Source organism: Crocodylus siamensis, chromosome 1 (assembly GCF_052110815.1).
Source record: "Crocodylus siamensis isolate JL-2025a chromosome 1, ASM5211081v1, whole genome shotgun sequence".
Taxonomy (NCBI): Eukaryota; Metazoa; Chordata; order Crocodylia; family Crocodylidae; genus Crocodylus; species Crocodylus siamensis.
Genome location: NC_143395.1, coordinates 97889851 through 97912770, shown reverse-complemented (window position 1 = coordinate 97912770; position 22920 = coordinate 97889851). Strand labels below are relative to the sequence as shown.

General features: G+C 42.8%; 1 protein-coding gene and 1 pseudogene across 1 annotated transcript in view; both read left to right on the top strand.

The window, feature by feature from the left end:
* MAN1A1 (mannosidase alpha class 1A member 1) overlaps positions 1 to 22920 on the top strand; it is a 252501-nt gene that overhangs the window by 156094 nt on the left and 73487 nt on the right. The window lies entirely within an intron of this gene.
* LOC149873089 (protein PHTF1 pseudogene) lies at positions 4502 to 6778 on the top strand (annotated as a pseudogene).

The window sequence follows — 22920 nt, the reverse complement described above, 5'->3', positions numbered from 1 at the left end:
CATGGCCTGGCTCTGGTCTGGCCAACTTACCCCACAGGGCTTGGGATTTTGGCAGTGGGAGGGGTGACAGTATTAACTGCCACTGTTCCCCCATCTCCAAATTTCCCAACCTGTCAGTAGCCCCATGAGCTGGATTCCAAGGCTCTGCAGGCTGCATTTGGTCCATGGGCTGGAGATTGAGCACCCCTGCTTTTAATCAATTCCAATGGATGCCTTCACCAACTTCTAAGAAATGTTATCATGTGGAGAAGCTTTTTTTTTATTGCAGCCTTCAAAAAGGAAAATCAGGAAAACCTAATATAAATTGAAATACATGTTAGATTGACTTGACCTTTGGGGATGAAGTGAATCCATTTCACTGGTTTGTTGTCTTTTGCATTGTATTAAAAAACTTAAATGCAGAATACAGAGCTGCCTGGAACTAGCCAGTAGAAAATGCTAAACCTAGTGAGGGGATCTGTCTGAACTCCTTGCTGCTCTCTGGAAATTAGTTGTTTCACTCTGTATGAACCTGCATGGAGGTGCCACTGTCCACTTGGAATCTGTAGCTTGACCTCTTCTGAGGCAGTGCCTGCACTCTTTTCTGTCAGGATATGGCCACTAGCGGTGTCAGTATCCACTTTTTTATGAAATATCCCATGTCCCCTATGAATGCTGTAACTGGTAGGATAAGTTGTCTTCTCAGTCCAAGAGGGGAAGCAGGGGAGGGTGTGGTCAAATCTCAACCCAAACTACCAGGCTATAAATGAATCTGGATGGAGGCCCTCTCTCTGAAGTTGTACCAGTGTTCAACAACAAATTGCAAGATGATTTAGGTCTGAAAGAGTGATTTTAAAACTATGTGTCTAAATCAAAGGTTAGCAACCTACTGCCTGCAGGCCGTATGTGGCCTGCAGGATAATGGTATCTGGCCTGTGAAGGCCTGATTCGGCCACGGTGGCATAGGGGATAAATCAGCCCTTCTCCCTTGTTACCGGATTTGCCCGCTACTTTGGGGTATGCTCATTTATTAGGGCTAGGGTCTTGGTAATTCTATTAATGTGCTGCTTGTGTTACTTGTGTTTCTATACGGAGCTGTATTTTTCCCTTCTGCAAGCCCTCACCCCCAATGGAGCTATCTAGCAGGACTCAGTTTAGTGGGGCCGGGTTCCTCCAGTCCCCAAATCAGTCATACACACAAACACACACAGATTAACATGACACGCCTGACCTGGCTGGGTTGATCAGCATGGACAGGCTGACTCCCTTATATGCCAAAAATCAGTTCATCAAAGCAACAATAAACTACAGTCAGATACAAGCACACAGTTAAACAGAATACCTTTGAATCTGGCTGGGTGTCCAGATGATACCCTCATGGGCCAGCGTTCAGTTCATTAGGGCACGTCTGAGCCAAACTGGGTCAATCAGCCTGTACAAGCGGATCCCCTTATGCGTTTCGAACTCAGCATGTCCCAATCTTTTAGTCTCTTGATGAGCAGGCCCCTTCTGGGCTTCACAGGGATCTTTAGCTTAGGTAAGAGGGGCGTTGCTACAGAGCAAGTGGGGAAAGAGAAGTAAAGAAGGTGAAATATACCCAGTTACCACCAGTTTGACCATAAAAGTTATTTATTGCTAAGTAGATGAAATATATATTGACACTAGTCGTGATAGACATGCAAAGGAAAAACAAACACTCACAGTATACCCTGGTTTCACTAAGTATTTGGGGAAACTTAGCTCAAGCTTAACTAATACAGTTTAAGTTCAGAAATCTATGCTTAGAGGGAGAGAAGAGAAAAGAGAGAGAGAGAGCGAGCTGGGATCTCACCAGTCCAAGACACTCGGGTTGCAAAGCTGACAGGTTAAAGTTTTCAGCACGGTCTTTGAAGGGAGATGATCTTTCTCCTGCAGCCTCTGCAGAAGAAAGTGAGTGGTGTCAGCACCCCTCACTGCTGCTTTTTACAGATTTTTATACCCTCAGTTTAGTTTCTTTCAAGCATTGTCAATATTGTACATTAAATTGTTTTGACATTTTTATGGATAGCAGATATCTCTCTTGGTGTTTTCAGAAACAACCTCTTCATTGACAAGGGGTTATCTGAGTGGAACATCCCAGGAGCTTGATTGATACTCAATAAAACACCTACTTGGAGCCAGCTTGACATTTTTATGGATAGCAGATATCTCTCTTGGCATTTTTAGAAACACCCTTTTAATTGACAACGGGTTTTTGGATTTTTGCTTGCTGTGAACAAGCCTCAGCTTAGCATGACTTTTTAGATCTTACTATAGTCTTTTAACAGACTTAAGGCAATTATTGGAGTGTTCATAACCTGTTGTGGAGAGGACTTCCACCAGTCGTCTCGGGAAAAGTATGACAACACTTGTGGTCAGGGCTCCAGTGGGCTGGACGCTGTGATGAACCCTGTGCCATTGTTCAAATGTTGCCCATACCCCCTCTGACTCGGTCTATTGCCTCAGCATTCCCTAACCCGGCAACCGAGTTTTAGCCAATTAAGTTTATATAGGCCTCTCATAGTGGGACCAGGGAATGTACGGCTTGAGAAGCCTATTAAACTTACTTTTGCTTAAAGTTGTGTGGGTGTTGGGGGTGGGGGGGAAGTCCTTTGTAAATCCAGATTAGAACTGGTCTGATGCATGCTGAGCTGGGTGTAAGGGTCGATTAGCATTTGGAACACAGCTTCCCCATCATGCAGTGCTCCTCTGCTTCGTTGATCCCAGAATTTACTGCAGTCTCTGCTTCAGGTTTTCTGTTTAGGTTGGGGGGGTGAGTCTTTGTGAGTTGGACAGTCTGCGTCCTGTATCAGGGTTCCCCAAGAACATGGAGCTGACAGGTAACACCCTGCTCTGTGTCACGAAAGACCTCTGCAGTGCCCCAGTACCACAACTCTCCCAGCTGCTTTCTGTCATCCCCCACAGCAGGCATTGCTTAATCTTGCAACTGGATCTACCTTTTCCAACTGCCAGTGGGGATGGGAATTGGTTGCATGTGGCACAGAGGGCGGAAGCAGTGAGATGTGGTGAAGGAGGCATCAGAAGGCTTGGGCAATACAAGGGGAGGGTCTTCAGTGTTCAGGGGAATTGGCAGCCCTGCCACCGCTCATAATAGAATACTAATCCCTGGTCTAAATCATGTCTCAGCTAGGAGAGGGGAGTCCTGGGGTTATGATCCCAACAAATTTAAATGAAAAATTACTATTCCTCCCTGACCATTGGGCACTGCTTAAAATAAATGGGCAAGTGTTTGTTATAATTGGATTTTAATGGTAGTTGTATACTGTGCATCTTCATAGATTTCAGACTTTAGGGCTGGAAGGGACCTTGGAAGATCATCAAGTCCAACCCCCTGCCCCAGGGGCAGGAAGTCAGCTAGGATCAAAGGATCCCAGAAAGATAAGCGTCCAAATGTTTCTTAAAAGAGCCCAGAGTAGGTGCTTCTACCACTTCTGGAGGGAGTCTCTTGCAGCCCTTGGGGGCTCAGACAGTAAAGCACTTTTTCCTTATGTCCAGCCTAAAACAGTCTCGGAGGAGTTTGTGATCATTGGACCTTGTCATCCCTTGGGGCGCTCTGGTGAACAAGCATTCCCCCAGGTCCTGATGCACACCCCTTATATACTTATAGGCTGCCACCAGGTAACCCCTGAGCCTGCGCTGTTCCAGGCTGAAGAGTCTCATGGCTCTCAGCCTCTCATCATATGAGACCCGTTCTCTTGCCCTCTGATCATGCACATGGCTGTCTGGACTCACTCAAGCTTCTCCACATCCTTCTTGAATTGTGGAGCCCAGAATTGGATGCAGTATTTCAGCTGCAGCTTCACCAAGGCCCAGTACAGTGGGATGATCTTGTGAAGGGGCTATAGTGCTGTTTGGGGATGGGGGGGAGGTGTTTTTTATTATTCTTATTAGTCAATCACAAGCCTGTTAATATCAGTCACAGATTTCAGGTCAGTGCAGGGGCTATAGTGGTGTTTGGGGGTGGGAAGTTGGTTGTTTGTTTTTTTTTTTATCATTAGTCAGTCAAAAGCCTACTGATGCCAGTCAAAGGTTTCAGTTCAGTGGAGCATCTTGATGTGTTTATCTGTATCAATGGCACCAATAAAAAAAAAATCATTGGCAGATTTTCAGCTCAGCTTTTTGGGATGTCTGCTTAAAATTTTTCATTCTCCTGGGGGCGCAGCATCATGGGGGACAGGGCATGCATACAGTGCATTCCATAAGGAGCACACACCATTAGAACCTTGGATTGTTTCCACATACATGCAAATATTAGAATGCACTGTCAAGGAGCAACACAGCACATTCTGGTGTTGGGCTGCCATCTCTGGTTACAGCACACCCCTGAGGGAGCATTCAGGGCAGCAGCAAGTGGCCCCAGGCTACAGTGGGGCTGAGTTCAGGGTAAGAGCAGCCAGGCAGGGTGGTGTGGTAGCTGCTTACCCCAAGCAGGTCATCGTGGCTGGCCCCAGCAGAGTGCACCTGCCTCCTGCAGTCCAGCCCAATGGCCACCAGCAGTAGGGATGCCATCTCATGGTACCAGAACAAGATTGGAGCCTACAACCAGCAGATCTGGGAGAAGTCACTGGAGCAGAGTAAGATCAAGGGCTTCAATAATAAACCCAAAAAGAAAGGCTACAGGCAACCAGACCTAATAGATGTTGACCTCATCAAAGGTTCCACATTTGCCAAAGACAAACCTGCAAGCCCATGGACATCGTTAACTGGCTGCACTAGCAAAGGGATTGTGCGGATTATGTTTTTTCCACTTTTCAGCCATTGGTGGATACAAGTTACATCCCAGCATATTTTTGTGTGGCTTCTGGTGCTTTATCTTATGCAAGTGCTTGCAGTTGTGTTGTATTTCCTGAAACCTGTTGTGAGTGCAAGTGAAATCATTGGATCAGTGTGCCTTATGCTACTGACAGGAACTGTTCATTGTCAGATAGCATCTACTGAGAAACACAAGCCCTCCGGAAACCACAGAATCACCAGCAGCAACAGGAGGAGAAAATTAAACAAATTGGCAACTGCGGATGGGTACGGTGTTTCTGGCAGTTCCTCTTCTGATAAAGCCGTTGAAGGAGAAGAGCAATCAGAACTTCTGTCCCTTATCAATAGTTTGTTTGGCCTGGTCTTCCAAAGGAGTTTCAGGAGGGTGAAACTGGTAGCTGAAAATGGGACTGAAACAGAAAATAGTGCAAGTTCTGGGCATAGTGACATTAAACACAGGCATTCCAGATCCAAATATATGCCACAACACTTGGAAGAAAAAGAAAAACTTTCAGATGAGGAAAAGAAACATTGGGATGGCAGTGTGCACCTGGGTGGCACATCTGATGAGCTATCAAGTGGTGAAGATGCTGAAGCTGTGGCACAGAGAACTTTGTTACTCAGAAGCATAGAAGGTATGTCCAGTGACAATGAAGATAAGAACAAGAAGCCTCTTATTTCTCTAAATCAGCCAGTCTCACAAGTTAAGCAAACCATTAAAGATACCAGAGGGTCTAACAGTGTGGTAGAATCTGAACTAGAATCAGCAGGCTTAGATCAGGAGACAAGATCTTGTTTCAGTTCTGGGTCCCAGAGCTGCAGTGTGTCCCAGAGGGACTTGGAGAGCACCCACTATGATTCAGAGATGGAGGACATGCTTTGGGATGACCTACTTCATGGTTCAGAATGCCGTTCCTCCTACACTAGTGACAGTGAAGCAGCTAACGCAAGAGGAGATAAACGGGACTTGAAAGATGATGTTTTCCAACAAAACCGTTTGTTCTGGCTTCAGAATACAAGCCCTGTATCTGCAAAAGTGAGCACTCTAATCTGGGAAGGGAATGAATACAAGAAGGTGGATATGTCTGTGTTGGAAATCAGTGGCATAATCATGAGCAAGGTTAATGACTATCAACAGGGAGTGGGCTATCAGATTCTTGGAAACATTATCACAATAGGGTTAGCATTTCTTCCTTCCCTCTACCGAATCTTCCATACAAAGAACTTTGAGGAGCTGCAATCTGTTTCTGCAGAGGAACTGTTAAATTTCTTCTGTGGGGGACCTATTATTACCCCTGTCATTGTCTTGTCTGTGATTAACTTCCTCGAGCGTCTGTGCCTCACCTGGATATTTTTCTTCATGATGTGTGTTGCTGAGAGAACTTACAAACAGCAATTTTTGTTTGCCAAGCTTTTTAGCCATACTACATCAGCTCGGAAAGCCAGGAAATATAAAATCCCCCACTTCAGGCTCAAGAAGATGAAAAATATTAAGATGTGGTTGTCCCTTCGCTCCTGTCTTAGGAGGCAAGGGCTCCAGCGATCTGCGGACATAGTTGTATCATCTGTTTTTTTACTGGCTGTTTCAATTGCTTTTATATGTTGTGCACAAATTCTAAAAGGTCACAAAACATTCCTGAATGCCGCTTACAACTGGGAGTTCCTTATCTGGGAAGCAGCCCTCCTCCTCTTTTTACATCGCCTGGCTTCACTGGGGTCTGAAACCAATAAGAAATACAGCAATACTTCAATCCTGCTCACTGAGCAGATAAGCTTATGCCTAAGGATGGAGAGGAAGCCAGACAAGAAAGAACAGCTCTCACTAGTGAACAATGTTTTAAAACTGTGTACAAAACTCCTGAATGAGTTAAATATACCCTTTAGACTCTGTGGTCTGACCACGAACCCTTTAATCTACAACACCGCATGCATTGTGATCCTGTGTGCTGTTTCAGATATTATAAGTGATCTTGGATTCAACACTGGATTATGGAAGATTAAACCATAAACTGATCAAACATTGTTACTCAACAATTTTTTCATCCATCCAGAGGGGCAGGCCAGACAAAAGACAGACATTGGTTTGATTGCAGACTTCTCTGGCAGATTTCTTTAACCAGTATTTCTCTCAAATATTTCTTACCTTGAGGTTTGGTTTGTTTCAAAAGCTCATCCACGCCTTATTTCATCACCTGCAAAATAAGCTAGTAAAGCCAATCGATGATTTGCACATCTACGAAACAAAAATTTAGTGCTTTTAGCAAGAGTATGCTACACACTAAAGAGAGGCATAATCTGTAGTTTATACTGCAGTTGGCGGGAACCACAATCAGTGCATGTAATGCTATGATATTCTGTATCAATTAGCTTACATGTGCTGGGGGTCACAGCCCTGTTTAGCGTATTTGCAAGTCTAGATCAGCATAACCATAGCCAGCTGGTCAATCTGCTGTGACAGCGTCTCCAATTCTTTTAGCTAAACATGTCTAGTTTCATCTTGGGAGGAAGCCCCAGTGACTGCTGGGGTATGACATTGCTTGCTTAATTAAAGTTAATGTGTTAATGAGTTCATGCCAGGAGTCACTTTCCTGTGAGCTGTTCTAGCCAAATGCACCACAGCTGAGCAAAATGTCAGCTGCTGGTGGTGAAAGATGCTTGAGATTTTGCTGTTGAAGCCTTGTTTTTAATTAAACATTTGTCCTTGCTCTTTCAATCAAGCTGTATCTCTTTTTCAGTAGCGTTCCAGAGTCCTATTTAAATTAGTCAAAATTATGCATCCTAAAAGATGCCTGCAAGTGTGTACTCAGGAGTATTTCTTCACTTAACGTCAGTATGCTCTGGCTGGAGACACCAAACCTACTCTCAGCCTTGTCTCTTTATCCTGAGCTACTGAAGAATGCAGTGAAATTTGGTGCGTGCAAGATGAATGTTGCCCCTAAAGGCACTTGAGCCTTCAGTTGCATAGCAACACTAATGCAGATTCATGCTGAAAGACTGCTTACAACTTGGTCTGTTGCACACCAGGATAGAGGATAGTTTACTCTAATTTCATGAGAGGAGTTCAGTACCTGAACTATAAGCCTTAATAAAACAAGCAGGTGTAGGGAACAAACATGATTATATTAGCGTATTAAACGCCTTAAACCAATCATGCCCAAACGTTTGGCCCTGTCTCAACTGGAGAAATAGTGCAGGGTTGGCTTGCAGGCTGTATCCAGCATACCTCCCAAATTGGATTGCAACCCTGACCCTGTGAATACCAGATTGGGCCCTATGCTCCAGCTCACACACACTGGATCAGGCCCACTACCCAGGCCGTGACCCTGCATGTGTCAGATCAGGCCCACTGCCCTGGCCCCGTTTATGCTGGATCAGGCCTACTATCCCAGCCCTGTGCGTGCTGGCCCTGCCATGCACACAGCACCTGTTATCTAGCCCACAGGGCTTGGAAATTCAGTGGTAGGGAAGCATTTGCAGCATTAATTGACACCACTCCCTCACCGCCAGCCAAATTTCCAGACTGTTTAAGCAGCCCCACCTTAAACTACACTGGAGGTAATTAAAAAGCTAACTATTGCAAAAGGACATAATTCTAATTGCTAGCTCATGGCAGCAAGTTATGAGGAGGTGGATCAAAGCACTCTGGTAAGTAGTGAAGCTTTCCACTTCACAGTACCTTACTCTGTAAAGACATACCTGCTTCAGAAGGGTAAAACCCAATTCCTCAATGACTAGAAGACTAAGGCTATGACAAAACCAAAGGGCACATGAATTGGACACCTGGTTTGCTGATTTCTTTCTTTCCCTGTGTTATTTACAAAGAATCCTCGTTCGGAGATGCTGGATGCCTATAGACGTGCAAGGACACTGCTCTGCCGTGCTGTAATTACAGCGCATTAAAGCAGACTTAATTAATCAAGTCTGTTGGAGCATGCTAATTAATATGCTCCAGCAGCCTCCTCATCTCGCATATTCAGTATCCTCATGCTTCAAAATACCAGCGGGGTGCTTTAAAGCTCATTGAATGAGCTTTAGTTAAAGTGCCCTGTGCCCGCCGGGCTTTCTCTATCCATGTGGATGTGGCTCCGATGTTCCCGCCAGGTGTTACTCCGTGTCCAGGACCTTTAGAAACGTTGAGGCATCTCTCCCTTCCGTGTCGACAATCCTGCTCTTGCCTGCCATGTCTTGATGTTCCACAATGGCAGGGTCACCTGGCAGGTACCTCGATGCCCGGGTCCAACCCGGCGGTTGTACACGCGGCTCCACCACCCCTGCACCCTGGCCTCACGCCACCTTTGTCGGGCCGCCTTAGCGATGTCTTGAGGTCTCTCTAGCAGATCCAGTTTATCCCACTTGCGTACTGTCACCTTGTGGGGTCGGGTCATGCACACTCCTGGCAAGGCTTGCTGCTAACCCTGCTCCCCAAAGGGGTATCTCTGGGACCGGTTCTCTGGTTTTCTTATGCCTAGTACCCCAGGTGCTTTCCCCAGACTTCCCCAACGTAGGGACAATCACCTACAGCCCTGACAACAGTGCTACTCCCCGCTCCCCATGTAACTTACTTCACCTAGTCCCCTAAGCACAAGCCCGTTCCCGCTTAGCCTCCAGGACTTGGGCAGTGACCCCGCCCCGATCATGACCCTTCATCTGGGTCCTCTTGAGCTCTTGCCTGCCAGCATGCCGTCCTCCACTCCCCACCTGTCCAACTCCACCTGGGTCTTGCAAGGTCCTCGTGGCTGCCTCTGCTCTCTTTTGTCCAGGCCTGCGCTCACTTCCTCGGCGTCCGATGCCGGATACTGACAGGGTATTTTTCTCCCCGATGCTCCTCACTCTGACTCTCCAGCCCCCTCAGGATGCTCCCCCAGGACTGCTTCTCCCACGGCACCTGTAGCAGCTCCTCCCTAGGGCCTCCGCCGCAGCCACCACCATTTTTATCTTCACTGGCCGGCATCTGGTGCTGACATCACCGGCCGGCCGCAGCTGCATATAGAAACAGCTCACCAGCCACGTGGATTCCCCGGGAGCATTGTTCTGGGCTGTGGGTGAGTAGTCGGTGTCACCCCGCTCCCCGGGACATGCTCCTGCCACCATTTTGAAGTGCAGGATGCTGAATACATGAGACACTGCGGGGCTTTTATTGAGACTGGCTCTTAGACAGCACATGTAAAGACATCCACTGTTACACAGTTAGGTGCAGCTCATATTTTCTTTTCACTGTGGTAAATTTACTATTTCGTAATAATATATTAAAATTATAATAATTCATAGAGCTATGTTCTGCAAGAACAAAAGAATCCCTTTTCGTAACTTAATTCTTTTCTCGTACAGTAGAAGGAGCATGTTAGTGTAGGTCTCCTTTTATAATAAATTATTTATACAAAGCTATTTTCTGTACCGTGAGAGGTTGTAATATAGAAAAATAAGTGACAATATGTAACTGAATGTCGATATTAATGTACAAATAAAGCTAAGGAAGCAAATATTGAAAAAAATGAGGGTGGAGAGAAAAAGTTCTTTGTCTACTTCCTCCAGCATGACCTTATGCATTATATGTTAATGTGTATAGCTTTATTTTTAAAAATTTTGTCTTAAATATTATAGCTGGATTTTGTTGTGGTTTTGAAGCTGTCTTTAGTGTTCAGCCATTACATGATGATGCCTGACTTGACAGCCTAGTTTCTGATTTGCTTCTGAATGAGAAAAATTCTGGGGCAGAATGATGTATAATGAATGATGTATTAATGGTTCTATGCCTACTAGACTCATTCTTCAAAGTAGTGTCAGAAAGGTGATTTGACAACTCATATCCTTAGAAGTGATTAGCAGAGGATTTTTTTAAAATTTGGTTTGGAGTGTTTTAGCACTTTTCTCTTTCCTAATGAGTTTTTAAATGTTAAAGTTGTCAGAAATGCTAGGTTTTGGTCTTCTCAGGTCTTAATATCTGAGATGTTTACTCTGAATTCCAACCCCTATTTTGATAATTCAAAGAAGGTAAGTCTTTAACACAGGCTTATTTTTTTTCCAACTTAGGTAGCCATTCCAGTTATATTAACAAAGACTTATATGTTTAGTCACTTTACAGATACTATTCTCAGTTGCTCAGCTTTTACTTCCTTGATTTTTCTGATCATATCGGTTTTCCAGTGAGCCGCCCTTGTAGTTGGGACCAGAAAGGGGAAAACAGTGTGTAGGCCCATTTTTTAACCTTGCAAGTTAAATGTAAATGAATAAATATAATTACAGTATTTATTAACTATTCAAGAAACTAACATATGCAGTAGAAGCATCAAAAAATAAAAATGGATTATAGAAAAATGACAAATAGTAACAGACATTGTCATCTCTGACAGGCGGCCAGGAGTAGATAAATATTTTCTAAATGTTTTAGGGGTCCCGTGGACCATATTTTTCTCTCCTCTGCTTTATAAGTATACATTATAAGAGCCATATCTGATTTTTTTTGTTTTGCTTTTTCTCTGTGGAATCCTAAATTTTTATGTTGTCCGCATCATGTGCCCCACAAGCTTTAGCAGCTTGAAAGTTTGTCTATATTTCTGCCTAGCCAGCTGTTTCCTTTTGAGTACTTTGCCACATATATATGCATTTGGGAGAGAACCCAGCAGTTGAGACCATGTGGTACTGTGTTGACTTCACATAGTCCTATCAAATAAGTAGATTCTCCTTCATTGGGAATTCTTAATCACCTTTTCCAGATCCATTTGCTTTAGCTTTATGAGATACTTTCTGTAACGAATGTCAGCTCTGGATTATTCAAAAACTTTCTCTAACCGTTTGGATGTAAATGTTTTAAGAGTCAGAGTGCTTTTCTTGTTTAAGCAACTGAGCCTTTTGCACTTGAATTCAGATTCATATATGTCCATTCACTTTAATACTAAGAAAAATTAAAGAAACCCATTTTATATTTATTCCTCCATATGAGTTGTGCTGTATTATAATGCAATATTACCCAACCTTTTTGGACTGGAGCACCTTTGTCTCCAGATCCATTGGAGTCTTTTTGCAGCAGTCTCCTCCTCTCCCTCTTCCTGTTTTGTTTGTTTCTTTGTGTTTTCATCTGTTTGGACAATTTCTTAACTTTCTGTTTTCCATTTCCAACCACTGTCCCCCTATGTTTTTCTAGGATGTGCTTCCCTGTAAAATCCCATTTTCTGCTGCAGCTTCACAGTGTCCTCCCATTCCTTTCAGTTCCCTCCCTTCAGCATTCTTAGTGTCACTTCTTGCTCCATATGTCTCCCAGTTATTTTTTTCCTGCAATGCCCACCCTTCCTACCTCAAAGTTCTTCTCCAGGCTGAGATCCTTTCCACAAGGAAGCTCGCATTACTTTAACTGCATCACTTTGAATTGTCCTTAGCCTTGTTCAAAAGAGTTGAATGCTTGACTCCTCAGTCCCCCACGTGGAAGTCTCATGCTCCCTGTGAGCATTGACCACAGGTACTGAAAGGGCAGTATAATGCAAACAGTTAAATGCACACACAGGCCTGTTAAAGTTAAGGTTGCTGTTTAATCATGACTTAGATTTTCTTTGCCCAAATGTCAGAAAATACAATGCCTTAATGGTCTATAACTTCACTGCTTACATTTAGTTAAAATGTGCTTTTAAATGTCAAGAATATTTTAGGCAACTTCTAATTTTCAAGGTGATGGCATTTATTAGACCTTTGTAACAATTTTCTGACCAAACACTTGGCATAAATATTCATGGAATAGAATTTTAATGAAAAAGAATGTCTTTAAAACTTAAATTTGAATGAAAAAATAATTAGGGAAGCTCCTGTTGAGCTGATCTGGTTGCTTATTAACTAGTTATGTAAGTGCATTGGCTTCTCTGAGTGCTTAAACCTACCTGGCCTGATACTTGGGTGTACACAGAAAAAATGAGTGAAAATTAAGAGCTGGTATTTTCAAAGGTGTTTCTTGGGTTCAACAAGGTTGAAAACCACTGCTATGGATATACAAAGTTTTGATCCTCAAGAGATTGAGACTGTAAATTTTGCAGCCTTTCAGTGATTGATTCATCATGCATCACTAATAGCTGTTCAGCTCTTGTGAAACAAGTGAATAATCTTTTAGTTTCCAATAAACTGTATATTACTGAAGCAGTCCTCATAGTTGGCATAGTTATCCAAAGTGTGAGGCTAAATGCAAAGCAATGGAATTAACCTTTTGTCCCTGTGGTTCTTTCTTCAAGTTAGGGTGGAAATAGTATGGCATTTTGGGTTAGGAAGCTGCTGCTTTCTGTACAGATTTCAAATTAGCTGGGAAAATGGGAGCAGACAGGTTTCCAAACTACTTAAACTAACATTTTAGGATTATGGTTTTGAAGCTGTAAGCACTGTACAGTTTTACTTCAGAAACAAATTAAAATATGTTGTCACCCAACTCTCTAGTGATAGTTGATCAAAAAAATCTTACAGGTATACACTTAAAAAATATCTCCCCTTCATTCCATGTACAATGAAAAAGAGCAAAATGGTTGCTGATTAGATATGCATCATTTAATAGTCAGAAACATTTTTACAATGTTGTAGATTAGAAATGATGTGCTGCCGTGTCCTTATATATGTTATCTAGTCAGATTCAAGGAATAAGGTTTTCCTGAAGCTTTGCTTGTTCATTAGCTCTAAATAGTACTGCTTTCACATTAATTCTGTTTTATCTTTTGTTATGTATAATTTTTATTCTATTGTATGATTACAATCCCTTTAATTAAAAAAAAGTTTAATATAGTACCTGGTAGCAACTACTTTTATCATTTAATGGTCTTTTTATAAAGGCCTCAATGAAGTGTCTTAAATGTAAGCGTACAATGCTCACACACTTGTGTGCGTGTATCAGCTTATTTACATGGATAACTTTTTTGTGGATAATTTTACAAGAAATGGTCTAATTTTCTATCCTGCCATGGGTATATAACATTTCGTGCTTCTAAATTGCTTGTTAGGTAAGGAGTTTACTGGAATGACTCTATTTAGGATTGTCACTTGTTCCAGATATTGTGTCATAATTTACAACTCAAGTTCTTGCAAAAAGAGGAAATTAAAGTAAAATTTTACTGTGGCCAATTTAATAGTAAATTGATTAACTGCTAAACAATTTTTAAAATTATTAATAGAATGTATTTTATAAAAAGAATTATAAATTCAGTCTTTAGACTGCAGTAATTTTTTTAAGTTTTTAAAATAGTTTTAGACCAATTTTCTGGTTTCTGAAGAGTCCAGAATTATAATTTTTATCATATCAGGTAGATGTTGATGAGCCATGATGGGCTGTATCCTTCCTATTTGGGACAATCAATACATTTCTCATATAGAAAGGCTACATTGGCTTTTACAGTGAGTTGCATCATACGCGCATTTAACTTACGCAAATTGAACTATACATGCTCGGCAAAAAATAAAAATAAAAAAGTAACAATTTAAATAGTGCGGGCGATTCCTCCCACCATTTCAGTCAATAAGCATATGCCCCGGAGTGAGCATGAGATGGGAGACGTGAATCTGCTGTTCCCTCAATCGGTCTCAGTTCCCACATGCCTCTCATGGTGTGATCATCTTGCCACGCTGAGTGTGATTCTAGTGTTTAAAGATACGTATTTTTCATACAACATGGGCCCTAAATGCAAACTAACTACTTCATCTGGTGCTCAACCAAAGAAACAGCGATCTATTCCTACGCTGGAGGAAAAACTGGCTGTGTTGGACTTATTGAGAGATGGTATGTCGGTCTCCAACGTGGCGTGTAAATATGGCCGCAACGAATCTAGCATCCATGCCATCAAGATTTGAGAGAGAGAAATTTGTCAAGCCATGGCATCAAGTGCTCCAATAACTGCTAAGGTGACGAGCCAAGTGTGTGATAAGACTTTAGTGAAGACTGAAAAGGCATTAAACTTATGGCTGGAAGATATGAACCGTAAACGTGTGCCTATCAATGGCAACACGTTGTGAGAAAAGGCTCTTAGCCTCTACACGCTGTTCAAACCTCCCGCCGAAAAGGGACAGCCTTCTGATGGGAAGGAATTCAAAGCTAGCCAAAGTTGGCTTAACAATTTTAGGAACCGCTTCAACCTCAAAAATATGCAGACTACTGGTAAAGTTGCATCTGCTGATGAAGAGGCAGCAAAAGCCTACCCCAAACAATTAAAGAAAATCATAGAAGAAGAGGGCTATCTTCCAGAACAAGTTTTTAATGCTGACGAGACTGGGCTCTTCTGGAAAAAAATGCCCAACCGCACTTACATTTCGAAATCAGAAAGGCAAGTCCCTGGCTTCAAAGCAGCTAAAGACTGTGTTGTTTTGTGGCAATGCGGCTGGGCATTTAATAAAGCTGGGCTTGCTTTACAGGGCTGCAAATCCCTATGCCCTAAAAGGCAAAAAAGAGAAATGCAAAGTGCTGCACCTAGGGAGGAAAAATGTCCAGCACACCTACTGCCTAGGAAATGACCTGCTTGGTAGCATGGAAGCAGAAAGGGATCTTGGCATCCTAGTGGACTCCAAGGTGAACACGAGTCGTCAGTGTGATGAAAGTCATCAGAAAAGCTAATTGCACTTTATCGTGCATCAGCAGATGCATGACAAACAGAACCAAGCAGGTAATACTTCCCCTCTATCAGATGCTGGTCAGACTGCAGTTGGAATACTGTGTGCAGTTTTGGGCGCCACACTTGAAGAGGGATGTGGATAACCTGGAGAGGGTCCAGAAAAGGGTCACACATATGGTTAAGGGCTTGCAGGCCAAGCCCTATAAGGAGAGATTAGGGCACCTGGACCTCTTCAGCCTCCGCAAGAGAAAGTTCAGAGGCGATCTTGCGGCTGCCGATAAATTCATCATGGGGGCGCAGAAGGGAATTAGTGAGGTTCTACTCACCAAGGTGCCCCTGGGGGTCACAAGAAATAAGGGCCATAAGTTAGCAGAGAACAGATTTAGACTGGATATTAGGAGGAACTTCTTCACAGTTAGAGTGGCCAAAATCTGGAATGGGTTCCCAAGGGAGGTGGTGCTCTCCCCTACCTTGGGGGTCTTCAACAGGAGGTTGGATGGGCATCTGTCTGGGGTCATTTGAACCCAGCACTCTTTCCTGTCTATGCAGGGGGTCGGACTCGATGATCTATTGAGGTCCCTTCTGACCCTAACATCTATGAAAAATCTCCTGCCTGTGTCCTGGCAATCAAATAAAAAGGCTTAGGTGACAGCAGCATTATTTCTGGATTGGTTCCACAAGTGTTTCATTCCGGAGGTCAAGTGGTACCTCGAAGAGAAAGGACTTGACTTTAAAGTGTTGCTGATCATAGACAATGCTCCTGGGCACCCTGAGGCACTCCGGTTTGCGCATAACGACGTTGAAGTCACCTTTGTCCCCCTCAATAACACTTCCATCCTCCAACCTCTCAACCAAGGCGTGATTCACTGTTTCAAGGCCATGTACACGAGGCTTACGTTCGCACTATAGCATAGCACTATAGATGGCATAGAGAAACACTGACTAACGAAGAGTTAGAGGAACTGATAAAATCGTCTACAGAAGACAAAGATGATGACGATGAACAGGAAGAGCCAGCAAGTTGGAATCTTCATAAATTTGCTGAAGTGTTCCAAGCAGTGAAACACTTGAATGATTTAATTTCTGAATATGATCCCTCTATGGAACGAAGCCTAAAAATCACATGTAGTATTACGGATGATTTGAGACCGTACCAAGAAATGTTTGAGCAGCTCAAGAGACAAGTGACAATTGCCGATCCCCGTGTTTTTCAAGAAAAAACAACCAGCAGCAGATGAACCTATGCAATCAAATTCTCAAGCTGAACCAGAGCCAACCACTTCGTCTATGACTCACTCTCCGTAATTTTGACTATACACGATTTTCACCTTACGCGCTGACCTTAGAACATAACCTTCGTGTAAGATGCGACTCCACTGTATATGGTCACTATACCACTTGATATGGTCACTCTACCAATGTCTACAACCTGAGGGAGGAAAATTAGAAGAGCAGTACAGCATTCAAACACACCAACTTCATATCCGTGGTCCTAGACAATAATAAAGAAGCACTCCTATTTTCTCTTTCTAGTGAGGTGTAATTACACAAGCCCTAATTAATCATATTGATCATAGCTTAGTCATTCTGTTGAATTTCTCTTTTTCTTCTTTATTGAGTGTGTAGTATGTTCATTTTTAAACCTGCAGCCCATTGAAATTGTTCATTTCCTGCTATGAATTAACTTCTGTTAGATCATACCATTTGATATCAGGAGACACAAGCAGAGCATTAAAATCAGAAACTTATAAATAATGTGGATATCTTCCATCACAAGCAATACCTTTAGTATAAATGTAGCATGGAAGATTCAGAATAGCTTCTTGTCAGCAAATTGACTGGATCATGCTAGATAATAATCTTCTACTAAAAAATGAGCGGGGCTGGAAAAAGAACGCCTGTAAACAGTATGGAAATATGCACTTTTTACAGGGTTTAACTTTAGTCTTGTTTGTCAAATAGTCATGGGTAGTGAAGGATAAAATTGTGAATATATAAATTTATTCTGTGCTGGGGTGAGAAACCAAAACAGTCAGTCAGTTTTTACTGTATATTATTGATTCCCATAAAAAGAGAGCCAATTCTCATTTCTCAAATCCAAGTGGTGTTAATGCAAGATATTTATACTGTGACAGCTACATTTAAGTCCACTTGCCAGAACTGGCAAAGCAAGACTTGCAAAATGGTATGCCTGTGTTCCATTTTATACTTCTAATTAACTGGAAAAATATTCTATTCTTTAATATTTCAGACCTCAAGTGAGCAAAGCTCTTAAGCCCACATGCAAGTACTGGCCTGAAAGGAGCTTTGAGCCCCTTCTGTTTTCCTGCTTTTCTGCTGTATTGACTTGAAGCTTATTGCATTTTGCCATTAACGGGCCTGCATAACTCTAATTCTGCCTCTTCCTATTTTAGCTAATCTAGTCTTTTAATGTGGCCCCTCCGCATTTCATTATGTCAGTCTTGATTGTTATTTCTTTGCATCTTGTAGCCATTTCTGTACTTTTTTTTCGGGCAGATTGAATGCCTCCCTCAGCTACTTCCATGCATGCATTTCCTTGTTAAAATTCTTTGCTCCAGGTGAAGGTTCCTAGGGCACGTCCCCACAAGCGGGAATGTGCGTTCCCCAGGTATAAGTAGCAGTGGCACATTTGTGCCGCTGCTAGTTGTCCCTGGGGAACACCCCTGCACAATGTCTGCCTGCATGTGTGGTGTGTGCAGCTTGCAGTGCTTTACATGGGTCTGTTTTGTTTTTTTAAATCCCTGTTGAAAACAGTGGAAATAATACTGTTGACTTTGAGTGAAGATCCAGCCTGTAGTGAGTAGTACTAAAAAAGTGATTTAGCACTTGCTCCAAGAAGAGATGTATGTATAGGCAGAAAATGGGGAAAGAGGAAGGGAAGTCTTGGGTAGACAAAGAAAGGGCCATTTATTTTGTTTTCACTAAAACCATTTGACAAAGTCTGAATAAAAAAACCCATGAATTTTTATCTAATAAAGTCATGCATTTTAATGACACATGATACTATTTAGAAGCCTTTACTATAACTATCATGGAATCTCTTAGAAATATTTATTTATTTTATATACCACCCTCCTCAAAGGAGGATCAGGGCGGTTTACAGTGAAGCCATATAGATTATAAAGACAGACAAAACTATTAAAATAAAGTAATAGATAATAGAACAAAACCTCCCAGACAGTGCCCCAAAACATAACTCTGCCTACTTAAGTCATCATAGAATTATAGAAAAGTGGGTTTGGAAGGGACCTCAGGAGGTCTTCTAGTCCAACTCCCTACTCAAAGCAGGATCATCCCCAACTTAAAGCTTTGTCTAGCGGGGTTCAAGGATGGAGAATTCACAACCTCTCTGGGTAATCTGTTTCAGTGCTTTACTAAAATTCTTCCTAATATGCACCTTTGCTGCAACTTGAGACCATTGTTCTTTGTTCTGTCATCTACCACCACAAGGGACAGTCTAGCTTCATCCTCTTTCAAACCCCTTTTCAGGTAGTTGAAGGCTGCTCTTAAATCCCCTCATAGTCTTCTCTTCTCTAGACTAAATAAGCCTGGTTCCCTCAGCCTCTTCTCAGAAGTCATGTCCCCCAACCGCTTCAGCATTTTTGTTGCTGTATCCTGGACTCTTTCCAATATGTCCTTATCCTTTCTGTAGTGGAGGGCCCAAAACTGGACACAGTACTGCAAATGTGGCCTCACCAGTGTGAATAGAGGGAAATAATCACTTCCCTTGACCTCCTGGCAACACTTCAACCAATGCAGCCCAGTATGCCATTAGCCTTCTTGGCAACAAGGGTACACTATTGGCTCATATTGAGCTTATTGTCCACTGTAATCCCCAAGTCCTTTTCTGCAGAGCTGCTACCCAGCCACTCAGCCTGGAAGAATCATGAGATTACGTGGGATTGTTCTGTCCTAAGTACAGGACTTTGCACTTGTCCTTGTTGAACCTCATGAGATTCCTTTTGGCTCAATCCTCCAATTTTTCTAGGATGCTGAATCCTAGCCCTACCCTCCAGTGCATCTACTGTTTCCCCCAGCTTGGTGTCATCTGCAGATTTGCTGAGGGTGCACTGTATGCTATCTTCCAGGCTGTTGATGAAGACACAGAACAAAACCAACCCCAGGACTGACACCTGGGGCACTCCATTTGATACTGACTGCCAACTAGACATTGAGCCATTTATTATTACCTTCTCAGCTCTATGATCCAGCCATTTTTCTATCCACCATTCATCCAGCCCATACTCCCTTAACTTGCCTGTGAGAATCTTGTGGTAGACTGTATCAAAAGCTTTGCTGAAAATTAAGCTACACTGCATCCAGTGGTCTCCCCTCATCCACAGAGTCAGTCACCTTGTCATAAAAGGCAGTCGGGTTGGTCAGGCATGACTTGCCCTTGGTGAATCTATGCTGACTGTTCCTAATCACCTTCTTCTCCTCCAAGTGCTTAGAAATGGATTCCTTAAGGATCTGCTCCATGATTTTTCTAGAGAGTGAGGTGAAGCTGACAGGTCTATAGTTCCCTGGATGTTGCTTTTTCCCTTTCTTAAATATGGGTCCTATGTTTGCCCTTTTTCAATCATCTGGGGCCTCTCCTTATTGCCGTCAGTTTTCAAAGATCATGGCTAGTGGGTCTGCCATCTCATCCGCCAACTCCCTCAGCACTAAGCTGCATCCTGTCCAGCCCCATGGACTTATACGGGTTTCCCTCACCAACCACTGGGGTTAGGTTCCTGAAAGTTCCTGTGGTTGGCAAAACTGTGGTTGACAAGACCAAAGGCTTATGGGAAAAACGGCAGGTGGTGGGCTCATGCACGGCCATGGAAAACCGTGGTTACTCAAAACTGTATACCGTGATAGCCAAAATGGTATATAAAATATTAAGCATGGATACTCAAAACCATGGTTGGCAAAACCGTGGTTGGTGAAGGTAACCTGTATATGTCTAGCTTTTCTAGATAGTCCCTAGCCTGTTCTTTCACCACTGTTGGCTACTCTCCTCCTCCCCAAACTGTGCTGCTTGGTGCAGTAGTCTGGGAGCTGACCTTGCCTGTGAAGACTGAGGTGAAGAAGGCATTAAGTACTTCAGCCTTTTCTGCATCTTCTGTCACAAGTTTGCTTCCCCCATTCAGTATGGGACCCGCACTGTCCCTGATGCTCCTCTTGCTACCAACAGACTTGTAGAAACCCTTCTTGTTACCTTTTACATCCCTTGTTAGAAACAACTTCAGTTGGACTTTGGCACTCCTGACTTCATCCCTGCATGCCTGAGCAATGCTCTTCTACTTTTCCCTAGTTATTTGTCCATGTTTCCACTTTTTTATCAGCTTCTTTTTGGTGATTTAGTTTACTAAAGAATTCCCTGCTAAACTAAGCTGGTCTTTTTCTATACTTTCTAGTCTTCCTGCACATCAGGATGGTTTGTTCCTGCACTCTCAGTAAGGCTTCTTCAAAGTACAGCCAACTCTCCTGGACTCCTTTCCTCCTCAGACTGGCTTCCCAAGGGATCCTGACCATGAGTTCCCTGAGCAAAGCAAAGTCTGCTTTTCTGAAGTCCAGGGTCTTTACTCTGCTGCTCTCCGTCCTTCCTCTCCTTAGGATCCTGAACTCATACTGGAGCTCTGAGCAGTCATATGGCCCTTTTACACAAGTCCTGCTGCAGAAGAAGATTTTATGATACTTCTGGAAGTTGTCTAGGCTCAGGCTCTGACACACTGCCAGGGGAAGGAATTCTCAAGCTGAGGAGCAGTACCTTCCATATATTTTTGCCAAATGAACTTGGTGCACAGATGATACTTGCAGGAGATTACTCTTGGCTGACCTTAAAGATTACAGTGGGATATAAGGGAGGAGGCAGACCCTTAGTCTATAGGGACCAGACCATTTAGGGTCTCTGGGATTAAAAACTGTACCTTGAATTGTACCCAGAAAGCTATCAGAAGCCAGCACAGACTCTGGAACAATAACTATACTCCTGGTGACCCGCCCCCTTTAGAAGGCAAGCCACCACATTTTGCACCAGCTGCAGCTTCCAGACAGCCCTCAAGGGCAGGCCCACATAGAACACATTGTAGTAGTCTAGTCTCAAAAGTACAAAAGAATGATTGATCCATATCTGAAGGAAAGTGCTGCAGCCTTCTCACCAGATTGTAGTGGTGAAAGGTGCTCCTATCCAGCACAGCAACTTCGAAGTCCAAGTTCAGTAAAGAATCTAGGACCCACAAAAAGGCAAACCTGAATGAGAAGGGGAGGTTGAACCTCATCAATAATAGGTGTCTCTATCCCCCATGCCCGTCTCCCTCTTACCCCCCAGGTCATGGGGTCTTCCAGCCACTGTCACCGCTGTCTTCTCTGGATTCAGCTTTAGTTGGTTTACCCACTTCCAATCCTCAGCTGTAGCCAGCTGTAGCCAACACTAGGCTACACTTTCAGCTGTAGCCAAACACTAGGTAAGGGCTAAAGCTGCAAAGCCTGGTTCGGATGAGAAAAGGAGACCAGTAGAAGGCTGTCCCTTGAACGTGTTACAAATATATAAGTATGTTTTAAAATGTGTGTATGCAATATGAGAGAATAAGCTATGGAGTTAATGCCCTAGCAGCAGTGGCACAGCTGCTAGGCTTGTGACAAGTGATCCATTATCTGAACTAGTATTGATACAACTATGTTTAAAAAATAAATAAATGGGTTGTCATTCCCAATGGCTGTGACACGCAAAATGTAAGATGAGTGGCTGATGCACAAAGTGTTAAAATATATTTTCAACAACTTGCCTCAGCCATTTTTAACAATGGAGCTGTGCAGTTAGAATAATGATTTAATTCCCAATACAAAAAATTAATCTTGCTATGTGCAATTCCAGGAACAGTAAATGTTAATTTTATTGGGACCATTTTTAAGGCATCAATTTGTAACATCTCAAGATCTATTAAAATCTGTTAAAAGGATACACTTAAAATATTTTGTTGGGTATAGTACAAAGGGTTCACAAAAGAGGATGAAGTGAAAAATGCCCATTTAAAATGGCAATATAAAAGAATAATAAATGTGGGTTAGGTAATATAGAAGTAAAATAACTTCACTTGACTATAAAACCTGATAAGATGATGGTTTGGTAGGGTCAGATAAACTGGCAAGCTGCTTTATTGTTTATGTTATTCTGGTCTTTGAAGCATAAAGTCTCTATAAATTTGAGTTGGGCTAGAGACTCCAGGGAATTAGAAAGATGAAAAACCTCAAATTTTATCTTATCTTGAGAACTGATAGTGACTTTCTTTCAGAAAACGACTCCCTACTTTTTCTAAATAAGAAAGCAACACTTTTTCAGTATTTCTACATTGTTACTCAGCATGGTCTCAGGCATAGTTACTAACCTGTACCAGAAGAGACCATCACTGTGGAACCTGAAGCAAAAGAGGCAATGTAATGCCTTTTCATTAAGTACTTTAAGGGCAAAGAGAGAAATGACAATGTAGCCTGGGTATGGCCACAAAAGACAGTTTATAGCCATGCCCAAACACAAGTGCATGGCTGCAGACAGCTTCAGAAATAGCTGATTGGGTAAAAATCT